Raw genomic sequence first — 13,846 nt, 5'->3', positions numbered from 1 at the left:
TAAATAAAGCTCCCGAAAACGATCGGTAACTGAAGCGTCATTTCTTCTCTTTTTCTTAAAGTGAATGGACGTGTTTTTTTTTGCTCACTGCGTTTTTATTTATTCTTTTATTAGTCTTTAAAAATCCGGTGCTTATTTATGTATATTAATATTTATATTCAAATGTTGATATAATTTAAATATCCTTATTGCTTCGGGTGTGCATTGGGGGTAAAACAATAAATTTATAAATTTTCTTCTAAGCAAATTAAGAGCTCTGCTCTGCTTCTTCATCTTTTTCTGTATTGCGTCGATTGTAGCTCATTAGAGATTCTTATGTCTATTCTATTCATTATTCTGTCAATTCAGTTTTAATAAACCATACTAATCGCTCTCAAAAACGCAAAATCAATGACCAACTCTTCCTAGTAGTCTTTAGCTACTAAACGAGTCTACAAAGCGTAAGCCTTCAGCCTACTCAGTCAACAGCCGTCCGGACCCCCGGTACAAATTGATGCTTCAGTTTTAGTATCTGCGACAATAAAACCCTTTCATTGAAAAATATTTTTGTTGTTCGGCTTGCCCTTGACACATCTGAGATTGATACCTTGGCTTACATCAAAGACAAAACAAATGCTGACATAAAGTTGGCAGATATTACCTAATTGAAATACACCTACACCAGGCACACGTCATCTTTCAAAACACGCGTGTCCGTGCAGATGTTTCGTCCGTGGGAGTGAAGCACCCACATGTTACATCCACTGAATGAAAAAACTATCTTCTTTACTAACTAGATAAGTTAGTTTTTAGCTAACTTCCCAAACTGTACTCTGATAGTTTTTCCTTTGCATCCCATATTATAGTCTTTACAGAAACTTGCTTAAATTTTTGTTACCTGTTCCTATATACCACTTTCGTCCGAGCCGCCCACATACTGGCAACATTTTTCCGCTATATTTTTTTTTTTTTTTTTAAGTTGCTTCTATTTTCTAAATCTTCTCTTTGCGAGACTAACAAGAGGTGTATCAAATCTTATAGTTTTAATTTATCTTACAATCATATTACCTGATATAGAGTTCGATGGCCCTAAAAATCGATTGCTGGGTTGGAAGGTCTTTGCGTCGCAGGTGGGATCCGCTAGAAACCCGGGTCAATCCCCGAGCGAGGAAATTTGGGTGCGAGGACAGCTTTTCTTTGTCGGACTCTTTTTGTTTTGGATTTCGTCTTTCACTGCAAGGATGCCCAGTTCTCGCTGTACGCTGACGGAGTTGTGTGGTCTTTTTCAGGCTTCGGTATCATTAAAATGATGGATTTCTTCCACTTTTTGGGAAATAGCCAAGATTAATGATACCATTGTTTGCAGACGACTTTGATAGTGAAGGTGCAGTTGGCTGTGGGGTAGCCTCTGGCTGAATGACTGGCAGGAGGAATGAATTTGAGGCAGGGTATGGGTGGAAGACACTTTGGAGATGTGTAGCGAATGTTTCAGCTCGGTCTTCGTCGCTGCGAACCCAGCGTCCCGAAGAGTTTCTTATCGGGTGGTCGTTTCGATTGGGGCGCTAAGATTCGGGTGGGCCCTCCACAGGGGATACTTTGTGCTTGTTGGTGAAAGATTCTGGATGTACCTCAGCTGGGCATTTTCTTCCTGTTGGTGAAGAGCCTCGTCGAGTGATCGTGTTGCTTCCTTAAGGCGTTGCTTTGATGCTGGTGATTTGCTGTTTTGCCAATCACGACGCGTGCGCCTCTTTTCTCGCACGAGCTGTTCGATTTGCTGATTGGATTTGTAGTATTTGTTTCGGTCTACTTCTTTCCCTTGAGGAGTAGAGATTTTAGCTGCCGCAACGAGTACTTCTTCCATGGCGCTCGTAGTGTAGTCGATGTCCGATTCCATGTTAAACTTCGGGGCGAGTTCTATGTGGGCACTCACGTACTTTTCGTATTTAGGCCAGTTCGTTTTTGGCGATTTCAGGCTGAGGGGGTGTTCGGTTATTTCTGGGCTTTAAAGAAGTGTTAAAAACACAGGCGAGGGGTCTGATGATAAGTCCGAGACTGCTTTGGCACTTATTAGATTGCAAGGTATGTTTTTTGTCACCGCAAAATCAATAAGGTCTGGAGCTTGCGTGGGTGGGTTGGCCACTATGTGGGACTTCTAGGGGAAACATAGTCCAGTTTATTTTTCACATTTATAATTGCATTGTACAATTTCCTTCCTCTGGGAGTCATTTGACGTGTCCCCAGTGCGAATGTTTGGCGTTGTAGTCTCCTGAGGCTATAAAACGATCACCAAGTGAATTGTAGAAGTCCATAAATTGTCCTTCCGAGATTGAGAAACGAGGAGGGCAGTAAACGGACGCGATTGAAAGGCTCTCGTTTCTTGACTGAATTTGTCTCGATGTGGCCTGCAAGAAGTTTGTTGCAAACCTTTTGGGAAAATGGTGTTTTAAACGTTCTCTGATTAGAACTCCAGTTCCGCCGTGTGCTTTCCCATCTGGATGATCTGTGGGGTAGATTATATAGCCTCTTATCTGAAAGTTGCATTTGCTTGTAAGATGCGTTTCCACCAGTAGCATAACGTCAATAGAGGAATCGATCAATAATCGTGACAATTCTTCTTTATGCCGTGAGACCCTTTGGCGTTTCACATTGATATTCGTAGAGTTTGCATAAATTATTTAAACTGTTGTGCTACGAGCAGCTGTATTACCATGTTCTGATTTTGAACAAGTGTTTGCATGGTCGTTTTCATGAATGACTAAGCTTCATCATGCTTTGTTGGAGGGAAAGCATTTTAGTTTCCGTTTTGCTATGTGGCTGTTCTGGGCCTGTTGAGCACTTTGTGAGTAAGGCTGAATTGGATTTTCCATTCCAGATCATAGGGCATCGGCATAAGAGAAGCCGTTGATGGTGTTGAGGGGACCGAACTCTTTAATTCTTTGTACACCATACATTCTCTATAGTTTGGCGTATGGTTGCCTCCGCAGCTTCCACATTTCTTCACGGTACTGTCATTGCATGTAGTGCAGTGAGTGGATGTTATGGGCGTCCCCGCAGACTACAAAGACAGCCCGAAGTGTGCATTATGACCTAGTGTGTCCATACTCTTGGCAGTTAGTGCATTGCACTGGACCTTTGCGTTTATGTGGCTCTACAACTGTGATTCTCCGATGCAAAAGATATGGCAGCTTGTAGATTGGGTGGACTTTGTTCTTCTTCAGCGACCTGCTTTCTGGCTCGAGCTCGACCTTGAAAAGGGGTTGTGGCTTTTTATTTTTTTTTCGAATGTTAATAATATTTTTTTCGGCGAGGCCTTTTTCTTTAAGGTCGGTTTTTATTTCCGCGGCGGTAACATCGGGTTCGATTCCCTTTACTACCTCTTGTATGCCCTTGCTGCTTTTCAGTTGGTATGTGTAACAGTTTTCCTAAGCATTGTCCATATATTTGGACACGGTTCGGAAGTGCTCTTCAGTCTTGTTTTGCACCTTTGTTCCATGGATGTTCCCTTTGATAAGGGCGGCAACATAAGGATGCAACATAATCCTTAGTCACCGTTCCCGATCAACGCCGCAATTCGGTGGATTTTGGATTTTGACTTCTCCGACCAACTGGCATGTTACATTGCTTTCCATAAACATCAATTATCTGACTGTACAGTTAATTTTTTTAAGATATTTAGAAGCTCGGTCCAATTTTACCGTGCATAACCCAGAATGTTATTGGAGTTATATACGCTGCTGCCGTATTCAGTTTACTCGGGATCCGAAGTAGTTTTATAACTTTGTAAAAACTAAGAGTAAACACGTATCTTACTTACTTATGTTTAAAAACTCATATGCGAAAACTGATCAGGTAATGGTCGATAAATGTGGATCTTAATTGGATCTTGTTAAGGTCCCAAAGGAGTACTAGGCTATGTTCTGAAGAACTACGCTGAGGCACTGTGCAAACAGCTCTTCAAACTCATTTATTTATCGATGGAGACTTCGATCTTTCCACTCATGTGAAATCTTTCATTATTCCTCTGCATAAAAGGGGAAAAAAATCCGACGCTGTTCATTATGGTGGCATCTCTAAATTGTTAACAATTTCACAGCGACTAACTCATTGAAGCTAACATCTTTTGTCACGGATGGGTTCTGGAATGGGAATTACAAAATACAAACAGAATTTACACTGACTTCAGTAAAGCATTTGACTCTGTTAATCATTCGCTTCTTATAAGTACATACGTTCATAACGTTCATATTAGAAAGACTAGAAACATATGTCCAACACGATCCCTTTAGGGTATTATGATCGGACTACAATGGTCTTTTCCATATCTTATCAGTTTGCTCAATGTATAACCTAAAACCTTTTATCCTTAACGCTTTATTTTTGGGTGGGTGCTTGTCAGAATATTGGACCAATCAAAATTCGGTCACGTCTAAAAGTGGTGTACCTTAGGAAAAAATAAGTTTGCAGCTGGAACCGCGCGCAGAAAAATGGTAGGAAAATTTCCGTTAAGTATTAAATCATCAACCAAGCACTATTTTTGTGAAAATTATCGAGGTCGGATTGAAGTTTGCATTGGGCAGAAGAGGATTTGTATTGCAGAAAAAGCTTATCATCATCTGAAAGTCGTAAATTACTATGTTAAAGCTGGAGTCAAGTCATTAATAAAAAGAGCATATAGTAACCGGCCGAGATGGTTTCCTTGGAGGACTCCACATGTAGCACAAACTAAGCGGGAATGTACATTTTCTAATAAAACTCTTTGTGTTCTTCCAATTAGGTAGTTGATGGAGATAAGTTGTTTGTACAAATTTTGCGAATAAATCGGGAATGGTCTGATCGGCGGTTGCATATGAATTTTCATACGTAAAATAGGTCGAAAATATTTGCTTACGTAAATATACGCTTAGTGATTACAAATTTATTAAACTGTTTCGGATCCTAAGCGAACGGAATCCGGTAGCAGCGAATATCCTATAATACCGGGCTAATATTTTCCTTTGGTGCTATTTTAATATCGGTGCATGCCAGAATATAATCAAAAGTCGGTCACGTCCAAAAGTGCTAAAAATGCTAACGATCTCCGGCTTTTACCAGATTTTGGTAAAGACACGTTATTGTCTGTGACACAGAAGAAAGTCTACCAGATTAGAGGCCCCTACTTACTTCATAAGCCCCTAAAATTCTGACAGGTAAGATTGATAGAACTTGTAAGTTTTTTGAAAAATCATACAGATGTTGGGAGCTTGACTCCAACAGGCTTAGAATGTTTTTTCTTAACCGTACTCGGCTGATTCATTTGTACGACCAGAGGACTAGAAGCTAGGCGTACATAGCGTCGCAAACATCGACATAGGCACACTTATCGTGAAGGGTAAAATGCGAAAAGCACATATTTGTCTATAAGGTGGGATCACGTGTGGGATCACGTTTTGGTGCCACCGTCGGTAATACCGCGACATCAGTCCAGGTTTACGGGCAGTGGGTTATCCTGTTAAGTAGATGCTAAGGGGGTTAGTTCTAGGGGATTCCTTGGTATCATTTGGAGTGATGCCATGAGGGTCAAGGCGGACGAAGTTTGCTCATTAACGGCTAATTCGGGAGCCGAATTTTTTTTTGCGTTTTTTGAGAGCTAGCAATGGAAACGAGTGGTTGCATCATTGCGCGTGGATCAACTCTACAAATACGGTTAATAAAAAGTAAATAGAGGCAAAAGTTAGTAAAGAAGAGAGATCGAAAGAGCTAAAAAATAGCACAGTTAAGTGTAAAAAGATAATAGAAGAGGGTAAACTCCAAATATGTAAAAAACACGAAACTATTCTTGAATTTAAATGAGCGAATGAAATCCATTTTGGTAAAATCTTTTTTTTTTGTATATTGTGGGAGAACGAAATAATTAATAAGTTGTGTTGTCGAATACACAAAATATATATATGTATGTGAAGTAGTAACATCATGGAGGTTCGAAAGCACCCTTTGGTGTGTGGAGGTTGCATCGGCATCTTTAGAGAGGCAAGAAAGTTCGAAGAGAAAGTCGTGGATCAGCAGTGAAGCAAGTGGGTCAAGGAAGTTGTAACGAACTGTTTTGCTAGTTTGTGCTCGCAACAATTGCCGCGGCTAGCTCACAGAGTTTGTGGAAACGTTTCACCGAATTAATTGATTCGAGAAATAACACCAGAAATAACCCAGAACGCAGAAATAACACCAATAGCATTTTTTACAATAATTTCCCCTTTATTCTAATCCTTGGTTGATTACAAATGTTCAGATTATGATTGTGGATCTTACCGGAGTCGACTCCTCCTCCTGTTCCTCCGGTTGCTTATGCTCGGTTCTTGGTGCCTGACACACTCACGGTTGCGTTTGCCACTTGTCGCCTCACACCGGCATGCATACGCTCTGTAGATGTTGTGACAGACTGGTGATTAGGCGTCGCGCCGCCTTCACTTCAGTGATCACTGTGCATACGCCCCAGCGAGCCTGGATCAGGAGTCTTTGGATTGAAACGTGGTTCCCCCAATTGGTTCTTTTGTTGGGCTTTAGTTCCCGACATGGCCGCCCTCGCTTTGCAGGATCACGCTTGGTCGTTGCGGTCAAGAGACAGACCGAACCATCTCTATGCTTCGGTACCAGGTTACCTGCTATGTCTTGGCAATGACCCAACCCGATTCCTTTTCCCTGGACTTTAATTACGCCATGTGAGGAGATTAGATCTCCCACACGCCAAGACAGGTAGCAAGAGGGGCAGCAGCGGGGGGGGGAGCAAGCAAGTCAGCACGGCAGCGTCGGATGGGCCAGCGCTGCTGTGTTTAGAAAAACGGAAAGGGAGAAATGCGTCGAGCACAGACGGCATGCGGGGGCAGCAGCGGGGGCAAGAGGCACTCGCACGGCGTCGCGCACGAAAGAAGGAGGAGGAATCACCGTGGAACGTAACGGTTCCGGCGCAGCTGTGTTTACAAAATGCACAAAACACAGAAGTGCATTTGGAATGTCCAGGGGGGGATCGCGGGGTATCGGGATGAAGTCCGATGACCGGCACAAAAACAATGCGGATCGGAGGACCAAGCAGGGCAATCGGGGGAGGGAAAATAAAGAAAGCCCACCGATAGAAAGACGGCGGGATTGGAGAAAGCTAACGGAGAAAGTAAATGAGCGGAGGATTAACGGCAGGAAGTAGATTTGCAAGGATTAACGGGCGCCTCTGGCACTATATAAGGATGGCCCCTGGAGCAAATCGGGACCGAGTCTTCTAGGGAAGCTGGAAGAGTTGAGTGAAAGACCCCCCGTGGGTAAGTCTGACATTCAAGCGGGAAAGTTTCCTTAGAGGAATTAGGAGTACAGGCTGCAGGACCCCCCGTGGGTAAGTCCGACAGTCTTAAGTGCGGGCTTTTAAGCGAGTGAGCAAGGATATTCGACCAATAGCTCAAGGACCCCCTGTGGGTAAGTCCGGCGGCGGTACGCGAAACCAGCAAGGAGTAAGGGGAAAGGATCAAGGATCCGCGGCAAACTGAGGCCCAAGGGTAAACGAGTCGGGTGGAGTTATTCCCGGACACAACAGGTATCCTGGTGTAGTAGCGGCAACGACGGATCAGCCTGGCGTACGCCTTGCCTGCTCCAGACCGTTCGATCCAGGTGTGATCCTGTAACGCGAGGGATAGCCAGCTCGGGAACTCAAGCCCAACAGTAAAACCACGCAGGGACACCCCGGGAAAGTCAAGAGAATCCTGATCCAGGCGCTGGAGCATATGCACAGCGTATCACCTGGAGTCAAAGGAGACGCGACGCCCAAACCTCTGGTCTACCATAGATCCTGCGGGGCGTAGGCACGCAGGTGTTTGGAGGCGAGTGGCGAACGCGACCGGGGGCGTGTCCTGTGCGGTAGGTAGGTGCCCTGATCCGGCCGCTAAGCAGCGAGGAGCATATCCTGCCCGGCGTATGCCTGGGAGGTGAGCCACTCGGCCTGTTAACACGGATTAGGTGCCGGCCACGGCGAAAGGGCAAGTGCAGCGAGCCAAAGTTTCCGGAGGTCCACGGCACCCATAAAGGAGGAGCAGCAACAACAGAGCCGACAACAAGGAAGCAGCAGCATCGACGAGGGAGCATCAGCGTCAGAGGAGCAGCGATGACGAGGGAGCGGCGGCGACGGACAAGCAGCGGCAGCGGAAGACCAGCGCAGAAGACGGCAGCAACAACACAGGCCCCGCAACCAGAGTCCGTGAGTCCGAACGAAGGGAACCGTGAGCCGTTTCGGTGCCAGGCACCAAGACCACACGACCTGCCGGGCGCAAGCTTTGGGAGGGCGTGTGTATTGGCACCAACCCGGAGCGGGGATCAGGGATCGACGGGAGGGCGAGCGGTCGGTCGGCTGAGCCAAACAGCCGGTAAGATTCTTTTATTCGTTGTAAAGTAAAGACAATAAAGGGGATTTGATTGAAACGAAGCATTCCGTGTTATTTCTGGGCTCGGGCAATCACGTCGAATCCATAAATTCGGTGGAACGTACCCTCAACCTCTGTGAGGTAGTCGCGGCATTTGTTGCGAACAAAATATAGCAAAAACAGTTCGTTACAGCCAATGATAACGGATCCTTTAAGATCCGCACTCACTTCCTTATACTCGCGCTCAACTCTAAGGCTGCCGGATTTTTCCACGAGGGATCCTTGCACCACGGATCACAGATCCTTTCGCACTCGATTTTATTCTCGCACTGTTGAGTCCAACGCGGTAAGTCTACCGCGGGGGTCTTTTAGCCTATTACTTCTAATTCTCCCAAGAACGCTTTCCTGCTTGATTGTCGGACTCTCTAAAGGTGGTCCTCCAACTCCAACTCAGCTTCCCTAAAATAGTCGGTCTCGAATCGCCTAGCGATCCTCCTTATATAGCGCCAGTGGCGGACGTTAAACCTCCTTGATGTCCCTTCCGGTCGTTAGAGATCCCTTCAGTTAATTTTTCTTTCCAGAATAACGCCACACGCTCTTTGGCAGTTGCTACGCGGGGCACGGAAGCCCCTTCCAGGGATCGCCCCACTCCGTACCCCCTTCCCTTCCGATAGAGTTTCTCTTCCTTCGAACTTTCTAAACACCGCGGCTTCAGGGAACCGTTACTTTCCACGCTGTCTCCGTGCTGACCCTCCGAGTACCGTTACGTTTCGCGTCGTCTTTGCTTTCTTCTGCTTCCGTGCACGGCCGTGCGAAACTCTTCGCCCCAGTTGTTGCCCCTCCTACCGACCTGTCTATTAAGTTTAAATTGACTGAATGGGTACAGAACTTTGTCTATTAATATAATAAACATTTATAATTTAGAAATGAGCTCTGCATTTGAGGGCTCGTCCGAACCAGCCGTTAAAGGAAAATGCCGTTAAAGGATTCACCACAGTAGCCAAAAAAATGGCGCAATTGTGATTCCGTCGTCAAGAGAGAGTAAGCCAGAGAGTATGGAGCCATGAAGGCGTCAGAATAGGAACCGGCAAAAACGAGAGAGCGAGATGGAACTTCAGCTTAGCTTGAAAAGCGACAATGAAGCCGCAGAAGAAAAAAAGTGTGCACAACGAAAGGGCGACAATAAAGAAGAAAATAGAGCAGTTATGGAATTGGTTGCCCTAAAATTGGAATGGGAAGCAAAACGAGAAACGCAAACAAGAATGGCAGCGGAAGCGTTTGAGGATGTTGTAAGTGAATGCGATGAACAATCGGACAAAAAGAGCGTCGCTACTAAAAATGCTTAAGGGTTTCCTCATTACGGACAAAAATGAGGCTAGCTTTGTATTTTTGTTGTAGATTAATGAAAAGGCGTACGAATTTTTGGTTTTGATGATTTTATTAGTATGTATATTATCAGAGAATTTAAAAAAGTAAAAAATTGAAAAATTATAATTTATATAATTATCACTTAATGATATTTTCTATGACTGGTACCAAAATTGTTAGTATGTAAAATTCATTGAATAATTAGTATTGGAACTAAAAGTTCAAATATTGTTTTTTTCCATTTCAACAACGGTAAAAAAATATTATAAATAGTTTTTATACATGATGTTGCTACAGGGCGTACAAAAATGCGCTACAAGTGCCTAAAGAAGCTAAAAGAGGAGGGTCAGGGCAAGAAGAGGAAAGAAAAAAGAAGAATCGCCGTTTTAACTGCGAATCTGATGAGCACATGCCAAAAAATTGTTCGGCAAATAAAAAGTGCATTAGCATATCTCGCATAGCTGTCCTAGCAGAGTGGGAGCTCTGCTCGTAGTTTCTGATCGAAACTCCTTTAAGATGGTAAACAAAAACAACATGGACGTGTTATGCTTGGTGGACACTCGATCGGAACTGTCAAAAATAAAACAGCACATAACCCAAAAAATGAAGAAGTCGACATAAAAAGCAGTCAAAAAGTACTACAAGGTCTGGGAAATAAAGAAACTCAGCCGATTGGATATTTTTTCGCCGAAGCTAACGTCAATGAAATCAAAGCAGAGAATGATTTCTTGGTAGTTCGCCACACAGACATGAGTCATATTGGGCATTATATAGACGCATTATTGGGCCATGGTTTCATTAAAGAACTGTCGCCTTTTGGTGAATGCAGAAAGATGTATGTTCTTACCAAAGGAGATGGATCTTGTACCATTAAAGTCACGGGCAAATGTGTATAACGTTGTGGAATCCTCACCCTTTGAAGCTCTCTTCCAATTTCGTCAAGTTGTGAAGAAAATGATCGAAAAAAATGATGGAGTAGGGTCAAGCTATGTCCTTTAGAGTTGCAGATAGTGCCTGACGAAATAACGCATTTTTTAGGCGCAGGAGGCTTGGAGCGCAATTACGATAAGAATGATCTGGTAGCTATCCAAAGGACGCAGTTCGTTGCAGAACACAAACTAGCTAGTCAGTTTTGTTGTTCTTATGAGGCAACAAACGTTAAGAGAGATACGATGTGTGAAAAGTCGCATATGCTGAAGGTCCTAATGTCACATTAACCAGTTGTGATAATATGAAGCTGTGGATATATGCAGCAGAAAACGAAAAAATTTTGTCATCTGGGTCTGATTATGATAAGGATGGTCGAATGAAAAGTAGTAACATTATGCAGATTCGAATGCACCCGTTGGTGTGTTGAGGTTGCATCGGAATCTTTAGAGAGGCGAGCATGTTTGAATAGAGTGTCGTGGATCAGCAATGCGGCAAGTCGGTCAATGAAGTCGTCGAAGAAAAAACTAGAAAGTACTGTTATGTTGAAAAAGGCTAAATTTAGACGCACCTTTGTCAGTTATAATAATAAACATTTATCATTTAAACTCTATATATGCTATAAAAGAAAATGAAGAAAAGAGCTATAAAGAAAGGACCTTAAATTGAATATAAATAGAATCAGAGAAATTGATATACCCTTGCAGTTAAGGTTGTTCCATTTCCGATCGTTCAGTTATATGTCGTCTATAGGATATAGTCGGCCGATCCTATAGTCGGCCCTTAATTTGGCAGGTCGAATTACATTGCCCAAAATAGAATCCGTAGAAAGTCCCATCATTCTAGCTTAAAAGGCACCAAATCGAGCAATATTGAACTAACGACCGGAGGGCCACAACTCAGTGCAGTCAGTCTATTTTGGACCATCAAAACGTCAAGTTGAAACTTCTCTAAAATTCCCAAAAATACTTCCCCACAAGGAATTGTTATATTAAACTACTTTTTCATCTTTTAATTAAGGAACTTTTCCGAATTAAATGTTAATTTAAGTGACTTTAAGAATAAAATTGTATTTCCAACGATATAAAAAAATGACCCGACTACTCATCATCAGGTGATCAATGGATGGACACCTTAACTGGCGCCCGAGCAGATAAGTAAAGTGAATGTGAATTATGGGTGTTAACAAAGGTTTTTCACAAATCAGAAAAAAGAAAAAGAAAAAAATAAATAAGAGAATAAACAAGAAAGGAAAGCTAACTTCGGGCGGAGCCGAAGTTGATATACCCTTGCAGTTCAGTCGCAGTCCGCTAGGTGGCGCCAAGCATCTTATATTATTAGATATATAGAAGATCGTATATAGTCGGCCGATCCTTATGAAATTTGGCAAATCAGATTATTTTGTCCAAAATAGAATCTGTACCAAGTCCCATCTTTCTAACTTAAAAAACACCAAAGTTATGCCAATTCCGATCGTTGTATGACAGCTATAGGATATAGTCGGCCGATCCTTATGAAATTTTGTACATAAGATATGTTGGTCAAATATAACATGTGTGGAAAGTCCCAACTTTCTATCTTAAAAAACAAAGAAGTTATGGCATTTCCGATCAATCAGTTATATGGCAGCTATAGGATATAGTCGACCAATCCCGGCCGTTCCGACTTATATACTGCCTGCAAAGGAAAGAAGGGTGTGTGCAAAGTTTCAACTCGATAGCTTCAAAACTGAGAGACTAGTTTGCGTAGAAACGGACAGACGGACAGTGGGACAGACGGACAGACGGACATGCTCATATCGACTCAGTAGGTGATCCTGATCAAGAATATATATACTTTATAGGGTCGGAGATGTCTCCTTCACTGCGTTGCACACTTTTGACCAAAATTATAATACCCTCTGCAAGGGTATAAAAATAGGTTAAAAAGAGAAGAGAATATAAAAGTGCGAATGAAATGGTAAAAATGAAAAGTTGCATAATGAAAGGAAAAATGAAATAAAATTTGAGTTGAAATAAAAGTAATGAAGCAACTATGCACTGCGGCGGCTTGCCACCATGGCATATCCGCGAGTGTTAAAATATTGCTTCATAAGAAACAAGAAAGGAAAGCTAACTTCGGGCGGAGCCGAAGTTGATATACCCTTGCAGTTCAATCGCAGTCCGCAAGGTGGCGCCACGCATCTTATATATATATAGTCATATATATATATATATATATATATGACTATATATATATGATATATATATATATATATATATATATATATAGTTATATATAGTCGGCCGATCCTTATGAAAATTGGCAGATCAGATTGTTTTTCCCAAAATAGAATCTGTACCAAATCCCATCTTTCTAACTTAAAAAACACCAAAGCTATGCCAATTTCGATCGTTCTATGACAGCTATAGGATATAGTCGGCCGATCCTTATGAAATTTTGTACATAAGATATTTTGGTCAAACATAACATGTGTGACATCCCAACATCCCAACCCTCTTACTTAAAAAACACCAAAGTTATGGCATTTCCGATCAATCAGTTATATGGCAGCTATAGGATATAGTCGACCGATCCCGGCCGTTCCGACTTATATACTGCCTGCAAAGGAAAGAAGGATGTGTGCAAAGTTTCAACTCGATAGCTCTAAAACTGAGAGACTAGTTTGCGTAGAAACAGACAGACGGACAGACGGACAGACGGACAGACGGACATGCTCATATCGACTCAGGAGGTGATCCTGATCAAGAATATATATACTTTATAGGGTCGGAGAGGTCTCCTTCACTGCGTTGCACACTTTTGACCAAAATTATAATACCCTCTGCAAGGGTATAAAAATAAGAAAACCACCGTGAAGACATTCGCGAGTGGCAAGAAATATAAATCGAAAACAAAAACAAGAAAGGAAAGCTAACTTCGGCCGGAGCCGAAGTTGATATACCCTTGCAGTTCAGTCGCAGTCCGCTAGGTGGCGCAACGCATATTATATTATTAGATATATAGAAGATCGTATATAGTCGGCCGATCCTTATGAAATTTTGTACATAAGATATGTTGGTCAAATATAACATGTGTGGAAAGTCCCAACCCTCTATCTTAAAAAACAACGAAGTTATGGCATTTCCGATCAATCAGTTATATGGCAGCTATAGGATATAGTCGACCGATCCCGGCCGTTCCGACTTATGTACTACCTG

This window comes from Drosophila ananassae (genome assembly GCF_017639315.1).
Source record: "Drosophila ananassae strain 14024-0371.13 chromosome 4 unlocalized genomic scaffold, ASM1763931v2 tig00000256, whole genome shotgun sequence".
NCBI lineage: Eukaryota > Metazoa > Arthropoda > Insecta > Diptera > Drosophilidae > Drosophila > Drosophila ananassae.
Note: the sequence above shows the minus strand (reverse complement) of the source record.